Source organism: Stegodyphus dumicola, chromosome X2 (genome assembly GCF_044657685.1).
Source record: "Stegodyphus dumicola isolate Sdum_Otavi_A_Nest chromosome X2, ASM4465768v1".
NCBI lineage: Eukaryota > Metazoa > Arthropoda > Arachnida > Araneae > Eresidae > Stegodyphus > Stegodyphus dumicola.
The window spans coordinates 159,182,578-159,203,430 of record NC_140781.1 but is presented as its reverse complement, the minus strand read 5'-3'; the positions used below and the strand labels follow the sequence as shown (position 1 = coordinate 159,203,430).

At 32.1% G+C, this 20,853-nt stretch overlaps 1 protein-coding gene across 3 annotated transcripts in view; it reads right to left on the bottom strand.

Moving 5' to 3' along the window:
• Positions 1-20,853, bottom strand: part of LOC118181660 (mesoderm induction early response protein 1-like) — a 236,979-nt gene that overhangs the window by 21,789 nt on the left and 194,337 nt on the right. The gene's annotated exons all lie outside the window — the stretch shown is intronic.

The following is a 20,853-nucleotide window of genomic DNA, read 5'->3' as shown; positions in this document are numbered from 1 at the left end:
CGTAGACGTCTGCTGCAGTGTGGACTGCGCGCACGGACTCCTTTATACAGGATCCCCCTAACGCACGACCATCGCCGCCTGCGGCTACAATGGGCCAATCAGCATAGAGACTGGCGTGCTGATTGGCAGCATGTCGTGTTTTCTGACGAATCCCGCTTTAATTTGTGGTACCATGATGGCCGCATTCGTGTCAGACGCTATGCCGGTGAACGCCACCTTCCGGAGTGCATTATCGAACGCCACAGTGGACGAACACCCGGAGTTATGGTCTGGGGCGCCATAGCATATTATAGACGATCTCCATTGCTACGAATTGTGGGCAATCTGAACAGCAACCGGTATATCCGTGAAGTTCTACAGCCCGAAGCTGTTCCCTTCCTTCAAAGCTTGCCAGGCGCTGTATTTCAACAGGACAATGCCCGCCCTCATATTGCTCGGATTGTTAAATCCTTCTTTGCAGCGCAGCAGGTACAGCTTCTTCCTTGGCCTGCGTGTTCCCCGGATATGTCGCCAATTGAACATGTGTGGGATGTCATTGGTCGGCGTCTTGCTCGTGATCCTCGTCCTGTTGCGTCTGCAGACGAACTTTGGGTACGCGTACAAACGATATGGAATGCTCTTCCTCAGTCAGACATTCAAACTTTGTTTGACTCCATGCCACGTCGTGTAGCAGCACTTATTGCGGCGCGTGGTGGCCACACAAAATACTGATTCTGATCTCTTGTTCTTGTTTGTTTGCTTTGAACATTTAATCATTTATTTGTACCACTACCACTCAACTGTGTATTAAATTGCATTCAATTATGACGATTCCTTCTTGGTGTTGCAATTTTCACAAACGTGAGTGTATATTAAAGCGTCACGTGATTTTTGCGCAAAATAATTCTATTGGTTAAATGCACTCTTCGCAAGCATGCTCGTTTGGATGCTTTTCCGCTGGTAACGTAAAAGCATGTTTGTCAGCTATGTTTCGAGTGTAGTCGTGTGGACGGGCCTTTATGTGACTAAATGTGATATTACAATTTTTTATAGTTTTATCAATATATTTCATTATACAGAAATAAAACAAAAAACAAAAATTCACCACTTAATTCAGAAATAAAAATTTAAAAAAAAATTCACCACTTAATTGTTATTTACCTTAAAAAGTTATATATTATTGTATTCACACAAGGGTAATAACTTTTTATGGCATTAATCTCTCATTACTTTTTAACAAAAGTTACATATATTTAAAAACCATTTTAAATAAAAATAATGAAACAGAAGTATTTTTAAATAAATTTATTACATTATAAAGAAACGCAATAGAAAAATAATAATATTAAGCTACAAAAAACTAACACAACAGCAATATGTAAAATAATTTTTAAATACAATGGAAAATTTAATTTAGTGGAATATTTCGTTTGCATCTTGCTAGAAAGTAATTGAATATTTGGATCAACCCTCGAAACATGTAGTCTTAACTGATCCTCTAAATGAGCATCTGCAATCTGCGTTTAAACTAATCTTAATTTTTGTCATAAGAGAACTAAACTAATCTTAATTTTTGTCATAAGAGAACTAAACTAATCTTAATTTTTGTCATAAGAGAACTAAATTAATCTTAATTTTTGTCATAAGAGAGCAGCAGTCATAAGCAGAGTGTCATAAGAGGGATTTGGCAGAGTGTCATAAGAGAGACGTTGATTCATAACAGTAAGTACTTCCAAAGCAGGAAAGTGAACAGCATGCATGCTGTCGTAGGCATGGATATTCAGCATCATTGTCCATATTTCTGTGGGATACTTTTTATAATCAAAAAAAGATTTGAAAACACTATTTTCCCTCCAACTTAACTAACTTCATTTGCAGTTCCATAGGCGCCTCGAATATATTTACTAAATGTGATTCAAATGCCAGTTTCATAACAAAAGTGCGCTCGGCAGAATCTAAAAATCTAAATTTAAAGGCATGGGTCACTGAGAAAATTTTTGGGGAGTGGATCAACTTTGCCCTTAGTCCTGCCACTAAGATATACCCCAAAGACAATGACTTTTTCCCACAAGCCCTTCGCATCCTTGGTAATGATGCTTGCCACTCACCAAACCTTGAGGATGACATTCTCAAGAAGTTCAGCTTTATAAAGGTTCTCTACCTTCTGCCTAACACCACTCCTATCCTACAGCTCATGAACCAACAGGTGATCTCCAATTTCAAGAAATATTTTACCACACATGTTTTAATCCTGCTTTGAAGTTATACAGAACACAAACCTCGTGGGTTCTGGAAGGTTCAATAGTTCTGGAACGACCACTATAACATTTTCATATGCTTCAAATTACTGATATGGCCTGGCAGAGTGTTACAAAAAGGATTTAGACCTGAACAGGAACTGCTGGAGGACTTTATCTTGGAAAGTCCGTGGCCCTGGAAGCGGAGGCAGATATCAAAGAGCTTGTCACACAATCGAAAGAACTGCAGATCGAGGAGATGATGGAAATACAGATGCAGCAACAAATGGAATTTCTGCAGATGATTGCACAGGAGCCAGAAGTGGAAGATGCTTTTTCTTCAAGTTATGTTGTGTGGGTGTTAAAGTCTTAGCAATGTGGGGAAAAGTTTCAGATTTTGTTGAAAAGAAACACTCTAAAAAAGTTGCAACTCATCATGCAGCAAAGCTATGTAATAACACTTGCTTAATTCTTTTCAGAAACATTCTAAAAGGGAGAAAGAAACAAAGCTCTTTGGACAGGTTTCTATTGAAACACCCATTGGATGAAAGTGATGAAACCGCGGCAAAAAAAAAGGAGGGAACTACTAAAGAGGAATATAAAGTTATGCAAAAATTTGGAAGGGAAATTAATACATGTGTCATACGCTAATCTAATCCATATTTATCTGCTTATTCCTTTAAATTATCTTCTATTAGGTTTTATTAAAAAAATAAATTATTTGGTTTTATTTTGTTTATATACAATATTGTTTCATTATAATTACACTTAATAAATTGAAAACATTTAATAAAAAAATTAGAATGATGTTTTTGGAGGCTGGCACAGATTAATCACATTTCAGTTAACTTCACTGGGGAAAACTGTTTTGAGATATGCAAATTTCAAATTACAAGCTCGGTCAAGGAATGAATTAAACTCATATCTCAAGGTGAATTAAATTCATACTTCACTGAACATATTTCATTTTACCAACCAGGCAAATATTTAAATTGCTTTGTCATGATATTAGACAAAAATACCATGCTTCTGCATATGCTTCATCTGACAGATCACATAGTTTCCCTTGTTCTTCATTAAAATTTAACATCATAAAGTTAAAACTTTTATCAAAACCTGACCTGTTGATAGCCAGTGAAACTTGCAGTAGTATACTAAATCAACATTGTACATTTCCTTGTCTAAATTTAGTGCCCGCTGAAATCCACCAAGACATTGCATTGACGTTGCATTTATACAAATACAGTTGACAATCTCTAGAGTTCTATCTGCAAAACCTAGCAAAATGATGGATTTTGTGTAAAGATTTTGCTGATGCAAAATGCAGTGAAATTATATCAATTTTTTCCAAGTTTAAGTTTTCCTTTTTTAATAAAGCAAAGCATCTTTCTTTTTTTACTTCTCATGAAAGGTACTCCATCGAGGCAGATGCTGATTAAATTAATTACTTATATTTGTAATTGATGACATACATCTCTGAAGAGTCTGAAATTATCAACTCCACGAGTTCTTCCAGTTAGTGTACCTAGTGCAACAAGTTCTTCGTAACACTGAAAATCTTTAGTTACATGAATAAAATATAAAACTGGTACTGAGTCACTTTAATCAGTGCATTATCTAAAGCAATTGAAAATTAAACACCTTCATTTTGCATAATTGCATGATGATGTTTTGTTACATATTGAACTAATTTGTGCTATCAACCTGTTATAGTTCTTCTCCAAAGAGGCAACTATATGCCCTTATTAACATTTTCTGGATCTAACATACCCACTGCTTCAAAAATGCATTCTTTAATTATTTCTACATCACTAAATGGTTTGCCTCCTTTTCCAAGTATATCTGTTATTTTGTAAGTAAAATCAATTAAGTGGGTTCCCCCCATAAGCACTAAAAGAAGCCTATTGATGGTGCTTTTCACTTTTCTTTTTTAGCTGCACATTATCGAGATTCACCTTCTATATTGAAATATTTATGTTCTTTATGCATGAAATAGTATTTATTTCCATTCACTTTTTTCAAAGTAGTTAAAACTGTATTGCAGAATAAGCACACCATGTAGTTAAAACTGTATTGCAGAATAAGCACCTTTTACAGAAGAAATGATCTAACTCCCACTCTACATTAAATGTTCTGTTTTCATCATTTAATTTTCTTCTCTAACATGATGGAGAAAAAAAGGAATATCAAATATCTTTAAGAAAGCGTACACTTGTTAGAAATAAAGTAAAACTGTGTACTAATAAAACAATAACTAGATTTTTCACTGCTGCTAAGAAGAAACAGTTATAGTTCAGCTTTGAAAAGAAAGCATACGAGTCACGCATTTTCAGATGATTCCATTCTTCAAATACGGTGAATAGATGACAGCATGTTTTTTAATTCTATTAATTTTTTAAATTGTCATGATCTATATAATTAAATGTGAATTAATACAACAGCCAGAGGCTACACAAGAAACTGAAGGAGACCGCATGCACCCTCAACACCACACATTCCCCACCTGTGCAATATACTATCATCTTTCTGGTCTTTACCAGTTCATGGAGCAAATTTGTGGCTAAATGGAAAAGGAATACAGTCAAAAGTCTTTAATCTGGACATCAATAATCCGGTAGGATCTATAATCCGGACCTCAAAGCTACAAACTTTTGGCGCATGCGTCAACGTGTAATCCATTAACGAATGAGCATAATACCTTTACACATGCATATAATACGTTTATGCATGCGCGTTTAATGTATAACGGACGGTATAAGCTAAACTAAAATTATCTAATTATCTATTTCAGTTAATGTTATAGATTGCGTTGTTCCGTAATCTTCGAATTGGATCCAGCTTATTATTTTTTGCAGACTGTTAGAGCAATTTTATAAAAGTAAGCTTGAACTTTCGATTATGTCAAAAAGAATTTCCGATTCTGGAGCTACCAAGGGATCTATAAAGCGAAAGAATGTTTCTATGTCCATCAAACAAAAAGTGGTATTGCTGCAAAAAATGGATAAAGGCATATACTTTGATTCTCTAATCATTCCAAAATACGAGGGCCATCCAGGAAGTAGATTACGTTTCCGTCTGTGTCCGCTAGGGGCGGGGCTAGCGCGGCCATCTTGGGGTCAGAGCGTTGGGCAGCTCAGTCTGCATCTAGCCGTGCTAGTGAGAGGTTCGTGCTGTGCTCCGTTCAGATACTGTGACGGTTTGAAATGTCTGCGTTAATTGAAAATCCCGCGAGCTGCAAGGTGCGCTCAGTAATAAGGTTTCTGACTGCAAAAAACTGTAAACCGATAGAAATCTATCGGCAGCTTCGTGAAGTGTATGGGGACAACATTATCACTGAAGGTGGAGTGCGTCAGTGGGTCATAAGATTTCAAAATGGCCGAACCAATGTTCACGATGAAGATCGAAGTGGGAGACCCAGCATAGTGACCGCCGAACTTCTCGAAAAAGTCGATGCTAAAGTCCGTGAAAATCGAAATTTCACAATAACGGAACTTTCTTTGAGTTTTCCACAAATTTCGCGAAGTTTGTTGCACGAAATCATCAGCGAAAAGCTTGGTTACCACAAGTTTTGTGCAAGATGGAAGGCAAGAAGAGGTAACGAAGTGGTTGAAGGCGCAGGCGGCCGAATTTTTCGACGAAGGAATTTCCAAGCTTGTACATCGCTACGATAAATGCCTTAATTTGTATGGTGACTATGTAGAAAAGTAGTATTTGAGTGTGGCTTTCATCTGTATATAATAAACTTTGTTTCCTATACTTTCTTTATTTTTTTATTCCAAAACGTAATCTACTTTCTGGATAGCCCTCGTATGTTTATCAATTTCACGCTGCTCTGCGGGGGCGGGGGAACGATGTGGCACGCAATGAACTGGAAGTTCATCTGTCAGCACTATCCTTATCTTCAGATGTTTTTATTTTATTCGGCTTATAATTCCTTACTAAATGTAGTATTTCATTTCGATGTACTCCGTCTTTGATATGATTTAAATCAAATTCCTCGTCATTATAAATATCACGAATACACATCAAATAGTTTTCTGGTTGCAATTTTCTAATTTCGACTATGCATAATGTATGCTTTACGCATGCGCGCGTTGAAAGAAATGTTCGGAAATAAAGTAAACAAACAAATATAAAGCTCTTTTTTTTTTGTAAATTTTGATACCCTTTAGACCATAATTGCTCTTTATTTCACATATTACTGTTTCATATTTTTTATTTTATAATTTCTGCATGCCATTTTACCAGATTTAAATTGATGATCTATAATCCGGAAAAACTGATAATCCGGAATCACCGAAGTCCCGACGAGTCCGGATTAAAGACTTTTGACTGTACATCATCTAGGAGTTAAAAACAAAGCATGTTTACAAACATTTCAGGGAATTCATAAATGATGTTAGAATGCATTAATCACTAAAAATATTTTGGACCCATTTTTAATAAAATGAAGCACTTTCTCAAAACAGTAAATTCATTGATTTCCAAAAGCTAAACGTGTGATGGTAAAATCATCAAAAATGGAAAAGTAAGGCTTTGATTAATGCAAATTGCACTTGAAGATAGCACATCTGTTTATTCATGAAATAAGGCAGACATTATATACACATATTAAAACAATATTTAATTTTCTTAAGTTATATGATGACATATTTGGGTCAGTAACAAATTGAAGTTTAAAGCTAAAAACAAACAAAGAAAAATTAATAAGGTATGCGAACACCCCGGACACTCACATAAACTTGACAGCATTTGCTCATGTTTCACTGAGATGATCAAGCATTACAGGAGCTAGCAGTGGCCATTCTTCTTTTAGAGCAGTTCCCAACTCTCCGAGATTGGCAGAAAGAGGTAAATGCGCACAGATGGCATGCTTTAGAGCAGTGTTTCCCAACCTTTTTTGTGCCATGCCCCACCTAATCCTCTCTAAAATTCTTAAGCTTTCCCTAGCATATACATAATTTTTAACATTTAAAAATTAAAATGTTCACGAAAGAAACTTGAATGATAGCTTTTAGGAAGAAATGACTACGGAATTTTCTGAGCAAACATAGTAAGTGAACTTTCAAAACATGGAGAACTGAAATTCAAGAACAAACTCATTTTAGTGAAAGTTTTTTTTTTTTTTTTTTTTTTTTTTTTTTTATATTATGTTAAGTATTAGTAATTTTTATTATTTAAATTTAGCGAGTTCCTTGCGCTTGATACTTGCCGCAAAGAAATTTTATGTCAGGTTCCAATTTAGATAACTTGAGTCTCAAGTCTCCCAGTTTCATTATACCCAACCAATTTCTTTTTTTTTTTTTTCTTTTTTTAGCAGCAAATCATTTATGGCACTATATCCGCATTCAGCAAAATATGAAGATGGAAACGGTAGCAACAGTTCTTTTGCAAATTTTGTTGCATTTGGATATCTGTTTCTGGTTTCCTCACAAAGCTGTGTCATAGCTCCTTTTATATTAAATAAAGTTTTAATTGACTCATCATTTTGCATTTCTGTGAATTCTTCTTTTTACTGCATATTTGAAATATCAGCCAAATCCACTAGCATTGGCTGCATCATCCAAGTTGGGAAATTAATTTGTTTTAAGTTACAAAATCTTTTTAATCAGCCAATAAAATGTTCAGGTGATTGCCAATAACAAGTATAGCGGTAGTCGCATCACATTTTTGGAGCCAATGAAACTTTTCAAAATTTTTTTGGTAAATAGTATATGCCTGACATAATTCAACAAAGATAATAAAACCAAATATCTTCCTTTTTCATCGACATAAGTTTTATTTGCTCCTTGAAGTTGTTTATTTGATATATTTAATTTTTCGGCTAAATAACTCAGAATATTATCCTCCATTTATTAATGGATTTTTCATTTCAGATTTGTCGCTTAAAAAATAACTTAGAGTATTAAATAGTTCCATAAATCTTTCCAAGCAGTTCCCTTTCGACAGCCTTCTTACTTCAGAGTGAAGTACAAGTCTCATATAGTCTTCATTTTGTTCTTCAAAAAATAACTTGAAAATACATTCACATTTGGTCCTAGCTTTAATAGCATTGATACACTTTATAACTGAATTTAGTACTTCATTTAGAACAGGCAAATTGTTTTTAGCTACCAGGTTTTTTCTATAAATAACACAATGTACAAAAAGCATTTCTGGATTTTCATCTTTTATCAATTTTAAGCAACCCTTTCTCTTATTCCATGCTTTATTTTATTTTTCAACCATCATATTAGGAGCGCCATCTGCAGTACAAGATGTATTATATTTTTTATTGGCATATTTTTTATATCTAACTAATTTTTAGCTTACTATAAATATCTTTGGAGGTAATGGTGCTTTCTAATGATTTCTAGAACATTTCTTCAATCCCCTTTATGAATACATCTTACATAAGTTACAAGTACGGCCTCACTGTCTCTCAAAGTTGGTTAATCCATTTGCACCGAAAATTTTCTCTTGTTTTCAGCTTTTCAACAAGTTGTTTTCAATATCCTCACTCATTTCATCTTTCTTCAGCAAACAGCATTGTTATTTAGTGGCATAGCTTTAACGTCTTTGTCATCTTTTTCTGGAACTGTTTTAAATGCTGATATTGATGGTTTGATTAAATTCTCCGCTATTGTACGGCTTTTCCCAGATTAAGCGATGAGTAATGAAATTTGATGAATAGCCTCAAAAGCATGCTTAACAGTTGCATTATGAGCAGTAAATAGGGACTTTAATATTACACTTTTTTCAAAATTTTTCCTTAAAGTGGGAAAATAATTCAAATCTGAGTTAATATCAGCAATATGTTTCGCCTTCAAATGTGCCTCAAGACGACCTAGTTTCATTGATTCGTTAGTCAGGCGTTATTGGCATAAAAGACAGAAGTTGACGGTTTATGCACCGGGTATGAAACCAAATTTTAAATATGCCTCAGAATACTGACGAACTTTTTTCTTGCTCGCACCCCTCATTTCACTAAGGGCTGAAAGAAAGAAATATAAGATCAATATAAACAAAGCTGAAAGCAGCTGCTGTTGCCATTCAAGGAAAGAATAATATACCGGTTGCCATTTCTACAGTAAAAAATAAAATAAATTCGTTGGCTGAAATGTGCGAGAAACGTCTGGAAAGCATAATGTGTCAGTTATTTAAATGCCTTTTAAAAGCATTTTAATGTCCATGTCTACAGTGAGAATTCTTTATAAAATATTTAAAATGCACCCAATTTAAAAACATTTTTACATATACATCACTTACATTTTTCTTTATTTTGGGGAATAAAAAATGAAATTTCGAAAAATTTAGAAATTTGAACGGCCTTTGTTCCCTTAAACTCTGGACGAGTCCATTTTCGAATTGCCCCCCTTAACAGTCGCATTGCCCACATTGGGAAACACTGCTTTAGAGCATCCCAAAGATTTTCAAGGGGATCAACCCCAAGTGACATAATCGCCTTTATCCGGTCATCAGATCTTTTTTGTCAGTTTTTATATTTTCACAATATTTTGCTTTCTTACTTTCTTTAATGATGTAAATATCACCTTAACGAATGAACATTAATTAAAGCTTACTAAAATAAGGAACTATACAAATTTCGTTAACAAATGCTGTTTAATACAGTTCTAAATGAGCTGATTCAAAAATCCATACCACTTAGAGGACTTATTTGCATACTGCCATTAGCATGCAAGTTTTAGCCACTCAAATTCAACTAAGCTTTCGAAAATTGTCAGTTTGCATTGTGTGCTTAACTTTTCGAAGCCACTGTAGAAAAATTCCCATTGCTTCCATGCATATTGAAAGTACATGCTGAGAAACTTAAGATTTTTTACTTTTTTTAGAACTTGTTGCTTTAACAAGGTTGAAATGCTCTTGACACAAATACTTCAGATTTGAGTGAGATTTATGCAGATTCTGCCCCATGTTATAATATTAAATCAAAAGAAATATTGGCACCATTCAAGAAAACATAACTTATTAAACCCAGCCTTGTGTTTAAAACAGCTTCGTTAACAAATACAGTCAAAAGTCGTTAATCTGGACTCGACGGGACTTCGGAGATTCCAGATTATCGATTTTTCCGGATTATAGATCATCAATTTAAATCTGGTAAGATGGCATGCAGAAATTATAAAAATAAAAATATAAAACCGTAATTTATGAAATAAAGAACAATTATGATCTAAAGGGTATCAAAATTTACAAAGAAAAGCTTAATATTTTTTTGTTTACTTTATTAAACATTTCTTTTCAAGTTGTTTAAGTTGCTTCGTTTTTTATGTGATAATACTTTCTCTTTAATTCTATAAACAGACATAATTTCTTTTTTCAGTTACAAAGTTCCGCTGTTCGTCCTATAATTGCTGTCAAGAATACCGAGTAATTTGTCAATCGAAATTTTTTCGTTTTCAATAACCTCTGTGTCACTTTCTTCGCTATCGGAAGCGAATTATAATGACGAGGAATTTGAATTAAATCATATCAAAGACGCAGTACATCGAGATGAAATACTACATTTAGTAAGGAATTATAAGCCAAATAAAATAAAAACATCTGCCCTGAAGTTAAGGATAGTGCTGACAGATCAACTTCCAGTTCATTGCGCGCTGCGACGTTCCCCCCCCCCCCACACACACACGCAGAGCAGCGTGAAATTGATAAACAGATTTCGGAATGGTTAGATATGCAAAGGATATGCCTTTATCCATTTTTTGCAGAATTCCACTTTTTGTTTAATGGACTTTGAAACATACTTTCGTTTTGTAGATCCTTTACATATCAGTAAGTATATATCAGAAATTCTATTTGACATAATCGAAAGTTCAAGCTTACTTTTATAAAATTGGTCTAACAGTCTGCAAAAAATAATAAGCCGGATCCAATTCGAAGATTAAGAAACAACGCAATCTGCAACATTAACTGAATTAGATAATTTTAGCTTAGCTTATACCGTCTGTTATACATTAAACGCGCATTCGTCAACGTATTTTGCGCATACGCACATGCATATTCGCAGCCGTAAAGGTCTTACGCGCATGAAAGTTTGTAGCTTTGAGGTCCGGATTATGGGTGACCGAATTAACGACTTTTGACTGTACTCTTTAATACAGGTCTTCATGAGCTGATTCAAATATCCATACCACTCAGATGGTTGTAACATATTGTATTTGTATACTACATTGTGATTTCAATCACCAAGGACAGAAAAAGCATGATCAAAGATCGAACTGACTGCAGGTATAATCATAGGTTAAATCGGACTGCAGGTATAATCAAGCAATATTATCTCTGCAATATAACTATTTTGTTTAAGGAAATAATTTGAAATTTCAGTTAATAATGCTTTGCTTCATATTATAAACACGTTCACCAAATAAACTGAAATTGATGTCTCTAAAGCATTAAAAAACACTGCAAAAAAAGATATATGGAAATTAATTCACATTTTTCTCAGACTTATATACATATCCTGGTTGAGATTAAAGGAAGCATACAATATTTTCTCAATAATAAAAAAATACATTATCGAAATTTTTAGTGCCACAAAAGTTTAAAAACTGAAAGACAGAAGTACTTTTCCAACAATGAACTATTGTACATAATTTACACCTATTATTTGGAATGATCATTTTAAGGCTATTTAGTCTCTTTTATCAACAATTCTTAGAAATTAAAACATCCAACGGGTTAAAGAGCATGGCAGAGCTCAAAAAAAGTTTTACAACCCCTAACCAAATCTATCTGAGATAGCAGTTCCTAAATTCTGTTTCTTTCTTTTTATTAATCTCACACAACTGAGAAGAATTTCATTAGTGTCTGCACTTCTTGCAAAAGTAATGCCACACTTATATGGCATGTGAAATCACTCAAGAATATTTCTTATTGCATGCCCTAGTATAGGAATCTGCTGATGTAACAGAATTATACATTAATCAACATTACTGCATCTTTCAATTAGATTAACAATGAATCTGGTGTAAGTAAAATAACTAAAATTAGAGAAGAGAAGATGCACTAGAATCTATCAGCTAAATTGCAAGGACAGTCTTATTGCATGGCTTTGGATTAAACTTTTAGCAAGACTTTGAAAAGATCCATATACCATATTATTGCAACATATAACAAACACCTATAATTCCAAATTATATATATATTTTTTTTTCATTTTTAGGTACATTCTCCCTATAACGTACATCATTTATTTTATGAAAAAACCTGAAATGCACATGTGCAATGCTCCTATCTTTTCAAATCTTCACTCGAATATTTTTTCCAAGGCTTTCAAACAATGGTATACTGAATTGACAGGCGATAAAGTGAACAATATGGGGGAAATGCTTGAGGGAGTATATATTTCTGCAAACAGAGTGGTTAGTATTCAATGCAATTATACCCAAGAATGTTATTCCTGCTTTTCAAGAAATGAGGGATGCAGCTCGGGGTAAGAAAACATTTCTAACCTGAATGGATACATGGAATCATGAGTCATATGTTTTCTCTTTCTCCAGTCATTTAAAGCTGTGATTTTGGAGCGAACAGAGAAGGCTCTCGTAAATTGCATTGCTTTAGTTGAAATACAATGGATCTGGTTTCCTTTTAGTAGTGAATATGGCTCCTGCTAAACGAAACAAACACAGTGCTGGTTCCAGATGCAAAGGCATTCAGTTTCCAAAAGAAAATGGAAATCATGCTGCAGGAATAATGTTTGATGATGGTGAAAGTTCCATACTGGCATGGGAAAAATCAATCACAATAATTAATATGCCAAGTAATTATGTTCTTTGCATAAAGGAATAATGAAATGACCTATTCTAGAAGAAAGTGTTGCAAACTGAGTCCTAGACAAGAAGCAGTGTACATTTATTTGCTATAAAGTGGGCAAAAAGAATGCAAATGAAAGTGAAAGCTTTTAAATAACTTTGGTGCAGACGATTTATGGCAGGGAATAATTTAGTTCTAAGAGAAAAAAGTTTAAAAAAAAGGTTTCCATAAGATTTGGTCAATAAATTAATAAGTTTTCAGAAGTATATTATCGACCTAGGAAGGCATAAACAAAAATTATTTACTATCACATATTGAAAATATGGATGAGGATGTTAAAGGATGAACTCCATTAATGTTTGATATAATTGGAAATAAAACTGATGTGAAAGGAACAATAACAGTTCACAAAAAAATCTCACCTCACCGTACTGTTTAGCAGATGGTACAAAAAAGGAAGACAATGCTGAAGTAATTTTCCAAATGGCATTTTCATTCATGTTCATAAGAATGGATGAATATACAAAGACAATGTAAGAAAATGAAGAATAAGAAATGTTTGACAAAAGCATCATGTTGTCTTAAAGAATCCAGATAGTCTTTTAGTTCGGGACATGTCCAGATCCCATCTAAAGGATATGAAGAAACTGATAAAAGAGTGTCACACAGACATGGCAGTTACTTTAGGTGGATTAATGCCATTAATTTGGCCTTTAGATGTATGTATCAATAAACCATTCAAAGGAAATTAAAAAGACAGTGGAATATGTAGATGTTAGAGAGTGAAAAAATATTTACAAAAAGAGGCCAAATATGTCATGCCAGTTTAGAAATAATATGTTGGGGGCTAATAAAAGCAAGGAATGAAATTATACCAGACATTATTCAAAATTTATTTAAAAAATGCAATACATCTAGCAATCTAAATGCAATAGAAGATGATTATTTATTTATGATGATCAGGGTAAATGTGATGGTGAAGATGAAACTAAATTCGATAATGTGCCTCAAGATATAATGGAAGATGAACATGAACTTTTCATGTTATCTGATATAAGTTCATAAAATACATCATTTCTTTGAAATAAAGAGCATTCAGGTACATGCAGAAGTTTAGTTTTTTATGCTCATTTTTAAATCTATCATTTTTATATTTGGCATATAATGCATATCCGTAAATTGCAATCTTATTTCTTTTATGAAAGTGTGCATTATATGCCGGAATATATGGTAGCAACTATGCAGAACCAAAATTCTGAAGAAAAACAACACACAAAATTCAATTACAACACTTAACCATTTTAGTGAAGTATTATACCAGAAGCAACAATGATTTGAAGGGGGATAAAAAACTTCACACTCAGTTTAAAAAGCATCAATTTCCAGAAATCTATCTACTTGAAAGAGCTAAAACTGCTGCTGTACCTATGATATGATAGTACTCACTTCTATTTTTACTCTTTTGCTGCTATGTTCTAATTTTGAATATTATACTGTATGCTTAATTTCTTGTCTCCATACAATGTTCAATGAATACATTTGTATTCCAAAATACAAGTTGACCATCATCTTACACATTATTAAACTAATTACAAATTACTGTATCAATAGAGTAGAATATAAAGAAAAGAAAGGATTTAACACTATTTCTGACAGTAAATGCAGCTAAAGCTATAACAACTGACAAGAAACTAAGTTAGCTTTCAAACTAGCGTGAGAATACTGGATATAGCAGAAGACATGTGCATCCACCAATTCTTCCTTTTCTAGCAGTTATAGTTTAAAATTAAATATTGAAGTGTGAATATTATTGAAAGGAAATAAAGACTGAATAGAAAGGAAGCTTGAGGAAAGAATATGATCAATAAGGAAAGACTCTATATTGCCATATTCCATATAGACTCAATATTTGGGGCATATTTGCCCTAACCCTACTCCCCAACCCAAAAACAAACTTAATTATTGCCAACCAGAAGAAATAGAAGCAGTTGCCTAGAGGCAATCTATTCACCAGCAAATTGCCAACAGCCAAATTTTCTTTTCCCAGGAGCTTGATAACTTGCAGTCTGCTTAGAGTTTGGCTTCTCAGTTTTGTTAAGATTATCATTATGAATGCCTTTGTTATTATACTTATGTGTTAAATTTGATATTGTAGATGGATCTGCACTTAGAGCTCTTAATGATGAAAGTAAAAAATTTAAACACAATATATACTTCCAAAAAAACCCTCTTTGAATCATTATCAATTTTATTCTTTAAAAATATACAAATTAATGATATCTTATTATTATTATTATTGCTCGATCTTGAGTGGCCTTTTCTATGAGTGCTTTGCTAAAATTAATTATCTAAAGATTTCTTTGTTCTAATCTTTTGTACCTCTTCCTTTCATAAATAAGCCTCAATACATTAAATAATAATAATAAATCTAAGTCTTTCAACATCAGAATTAAAAAAATTCATATGGCTTCACTTTTTTTTGCATAAACTTTTTTTGCTAAAAACCAAAATGTCAAATAAGTCGAATGATGAATTTATTTTTATGAATTTAAAAATTGTACATATAATATAGATATACAATAAAATATGTATTATGCAAAATAAAATACATATTTTATTATAAAAAAGCATGCCATATTTCTTTGATTCTAAACTACCCTTAAGCATTTCAAGCCCTTCTTAATCCCATGTAAACATTTCTAAAATTAGGGTGTCTTAGAATTGAAGATTTTCCGTTATTACAAATTATTTCAGAGTAAATAACTTCGCTCGGTTAACATTTTGAATTGATATATTATTGTTAACAAAGAAATCAAAGTTGATAAGTAGAAATTTTTTGTTAGCTATATTATTTCAACTTTTTATTTTAATTACTTTTGCTTCAAATCAAAGCCTTTTTTAAAAATTATTAAGTTTGCTTATTGCATTGAAATTAAGAGATAAACCTTTAAATTGAAGAAATTGGTATTTTGCTTTTAACTTATTCATATTGTAATGAATATTAATAACCCAATTTTAAACCAAACTATCAGGGAAAATATTCCAGTTTAATTTTTGATTATTATTCAGCTTTTGTTTTTCTGAACTGAAAAATGCTTATGAGCTGAATTTCAAGAATATTAATGCTTCATAATGTATGGAACAGAGAAAATGCAGGTCGTCAGTCGCTAAACTTAATATCACCTTTAATTCCAGCTTCATCATACACTTAACAGAAAGAACTGCTGCTGCTTAAACATGCCGAGTCCCACAAATGACAACCTAATATAGAAGCACAACGAAGTACTCATACACTAAAGAAAGGATAACTCAATGAACAGGAAGAAAAAAAAAGCGATTTGGTTATTCTAACCTTATATTTGGTTATTGTTGACCATAGTATTAGAATAATTCACCTAGGGATGTTACATGTTCTCTAAGGTCCTTTTTAAATACTGAATTTGCTGGACCATTCTAAGGTCAAAATTTCTTAATTGTAGTTGATTCAGCATGAAAAAGATTGGAATTTAAGCATATGTCATCAATCTCATTAACAACCACAACTAGAGAGTAAAGAGATACTTGTTATCCATTGAAACAGCACACAATGTTCATAAGAATTTCATTCCTTTAAACCTGGTTTTACAGCACCATATAATCCATTTGCAAATAATCAAAGATAAAAGATATTAAAGTCTACAAAATATTCTCTGAACTACATATTATGGAGAAATTTGTAAATTTTTACAGCTAATTTCTTGCTGAGACAGCATATCACACTACCAAACTCTACATGTTTAGTATCTTTGAAATTATTAAAGCATCTAAGATCAACTACAGATCTGAATATTATGCATCCGACTTAGAAACCACCAACCAAAGATCCTTTTAAAATAAAGACCTTTCAGTCCCAAACTGAAATCTTTCAGTCAAAACAATCCTGCTTATACTCACAAATATCAAAAGGGCAAATATGGACACCATCTACAGAACAGCATACAAGTCCTATGTCATACAAGGTTTAGACTCCCGTTGGTGCAACTGTGAGACTACATATCAATAAAATGCATCACAGATGTCCATCAACAATCCCTCACCCAGATTACATATATGGTCCTGTTGAAATTCATAAATTGTGCTCTGCTATTTAACTTACTATTATTGAACAATCCCACGATCTTCAACTTGAAATTAAGATGAAAGCACATCAACATACTGTAAGAAAAAAGTTTTGCAAACTACTACACTTAGGGGGAAGGGGAGAAGAAGTGCTATGATGTTTGTATTTTTGATGTGACAGTATTCAGTTGTTCTATATTCATTGTTTTGTGGGTGTGTTCTAGTTGTAAATTACACTCTGTATGTTTAAATTTACGTTGCATCCATCAAATAATGGTCAAAGAATACTTTTGTGATTTTATTATAAAACATAACCTGGCCACTGTGCCATGATGTTATTAAAATTACAGCAGATCATAATTAATAACATGTTTTACAAATTGAAAGAGTTCAGAAGCAACATATAGTGTTATCAGAATAGTTTTTGCATTTTGAAAATGCCAGTCTTGTAAGAAATTAATTATAATTTCTAAAACACTGATCTCGTTCAATAACGCTGAATATCACATTTCAACACAGAATATTTTGTACATTAAAAAGACTCTTCCTGAGCAACAAGAATGTACATCATTTACCAGGTTACAAAGAGAACAAACAATTTACAATTAATATAAATGCAGCTTTATCCTTACAATTACATTATCTCAGTTATAAGATTTATGTGCCCATAATTCTAAATTTTCACATTCCATTTTGCATATTCCTTGTAAATAATGTTCTTGTCTTCATTATACTAATGCAGTATTTGTTTGCAGTCGAAACATCTAAAGATGATATTTCTATAGCAAAATTTGAACTAAAATAAATGAAATGATCATTTTTCTAAATATGATGCACAATCTGAACAAAATACTTCTGGAGCAATTTAGCTTTCAGATTTGGTTCTAACATAGCATTTTGTCCCAAAATATCAACATTTCAACTTTTGTCATAATTCAGCATAACATATCATCACTCTTATATTCATAGTCAAAGGGAAAAAAACAGTTGGGAGATACAAAAGCAGAATATTTTTACTTTATATAAAAGATGTATGCATTTAGAAGAACTTCATGAAGCTAAATATAATTATCTTATACCGAATGGAACGTTAATTCTAAAAAGGGCATTTTTTTACACATAATCAACTGCATAATTATGATGCAAAGCAAGTACAGTTTAAAGTAAATAGAATAGCAATTCCACTACTACATGAGATGCAGATTAATAAGTAAATTCATCATCATAAGATTCTTGATAAATTAAAAGTAATTCCAGTAAGAATAGTGTAACCAAAACCATACTAAAATAGACCAGACAAATCAAACTTGGGAGAAGGGAGGCAAATCTATTTAAATGACTATACGACTGCTACACAGCATTCAACTTATAGCCTCCGATTCTTATTATTTTGGAATTTCTATAGCATATTTTATTTCTACTTCTTAAAAATATTAATTCACATACTCTTATGGGTCTTATTTAATGTCACATAATGCATAAAAAGCATAAGAGAATCTTGAACAGGATATAAGAAACACATAGGTATGGATTTAAGAATAAGTTGAAACAGCTATAAGAAAGAGTCATGATCAAAAATGTAATTCCTTGTGGATCAAACATCAATTAAATTTTTGTCAAAGTCTTCAACTACTTAATCTCAATATGCCATGAATGAAACAAGATTTAGAAACTACAAAACTCAATTATTAGCAACCACAGTTTTCAGATTGCTGGATATAACCCTAAACTGTAAATATGTAAATACATATATCACCCTAAACAATAAATGTGCCCTTCTATTCAAATTATCATTTACTCCTACAAGTATCAAAACTGCCAGATTGAAACCATGTGCTACCAACAGATATTCTTGAAAAAAAGAGTGGCTATAACATAAAATAAGAAAGATTAAAAAAAATTACGGTTTTATAGAAGGTAATATTACATTAGTTCAAAATGTCTATAAAAAATGTATACTTATTTTACTCAAAATGCAGTCATCTCTCTAGTTTATAAAATAAAAAAAAAATTACATTCTAATTAAAGCATTTTTTTCCCTGACCAAGCCAAACCAACTCATATTTCAATTTCTCATTTCTTCTATTCATTTTCTTCATTCAGTCTATAACAAATTTGATTTTACAATGTAAAACTGGTTAATAATAAAACACTACCTACAGAAAGAAGGCTTTCAGTTTAAATTTGTTAAAAATGTTTCAAAAACACCAGTTTTCTTACCATTAACTACAATTACAATATAATACTGCATTTTAAATAATTTAACTTATATAATATGCTGTGTTTTAAATCTTTGAACACCCACATTTATGCACAGAGCGAAAACAATTTAAATCTCTCTGGAGTGGAAAACTGAAACTTTTATATAATATGGTAGAAAATTCAAACCAAGACAAAATAGTTGTAATTTTTATACCATGAAATTTTTATACCTTTCATACCACGAAAATTAGCTACTCTAAATATTAAATTTAGGATACAGAGTTTTATAAATTTTAATGAATGTTCATGGACAAAATAAAAATATTACAGATCATTTTAAATTAGGATTAAAGTAATTTTTAATCCAAAATTTGAGAAAATACTAATTCACCAGTTTCCTAGATATAAAGAAACATGCAGTAAAATCCGCAGTCTTAAAAAAATGCAATGCAATTAATTTGCAGAACAATATTTTCCCCATGAAATATCTTTAATAAATTAGTTATATTACATAAAAGAATTTAAATAATAAATTGAGAGTTATATTACATATAAATACACAAAATGCATTGAATTCCCTTCCACCTTATTTGAATTTCATACATATCCCATAAATTCCACATGTATTAGTGAAATAAAAGTTAAAAAAAGGTCGAAATTTAAATCAATCCCTTTGTCCACATATTTAATACAAACCTGAACTCACACAAATACTGGCAATGTTAAGAACACATCAATCGGAATTTCTGAACACAAAATTCCAAACATTAACTGTTATTACTTGCAATTTTATTCTTTGTACATATTTTATTTTATACTTAACGTATTTATACTTAAATTTATACTTAACGGCTTTAAGTCATATATTCCTGTATTAAATAACATCACAGCTTAGCTCTGCATAAAAAAGCATCACAGTTTAGCTTTGCATTAAATAGCATCACAATTTAGCCCTGCAATGAATCATATTACAGTTTAGCACCCAATGAATACCAAAATCTGAAAAAAGGATTTATTTATTCAACAGCATACTTTTATTACCTATAACACACACTTTACATTGCACTTCAAGCATTTTATGATATTTTTCATAATTTATTTTCTACTTTTCATTGCCATTCTGATTTTAAACATTCTCATCGCTGATAAACACAACAACAGTTTCCCCATGGGGCCAATTTCCATGATTATTTTCACAGCTTCCTTATATTTGTTGGGTTATTTTTTGTACTTCAGTATTTTTTAATTTCCCAATGTACTAGTCCTAAATTTAATAACCTGTCAAAGGACCAGACTGATGTTCCTTATGATAAGAAAATGAATGAATGCCATTCACTTAAAACAGAAACCTTGATCTCATGTAACATAGTGACAACATTAATCTAGTTTAGTTTAAAAATGCATGTAATTTAAGTACTCTTCTTATATAATGCTCAAGTCAGAGCTTGATGTTTAATACACACCTTTCACAAACAGTAACTATAAATATTTGAATTTGAAAATTCATACTTTAAAAAAGGCTATGCTGCCCTTTATTATTTTTTTATGCTAAAGTAATCTGTTCTGCTCAAGGCCACTGACGACA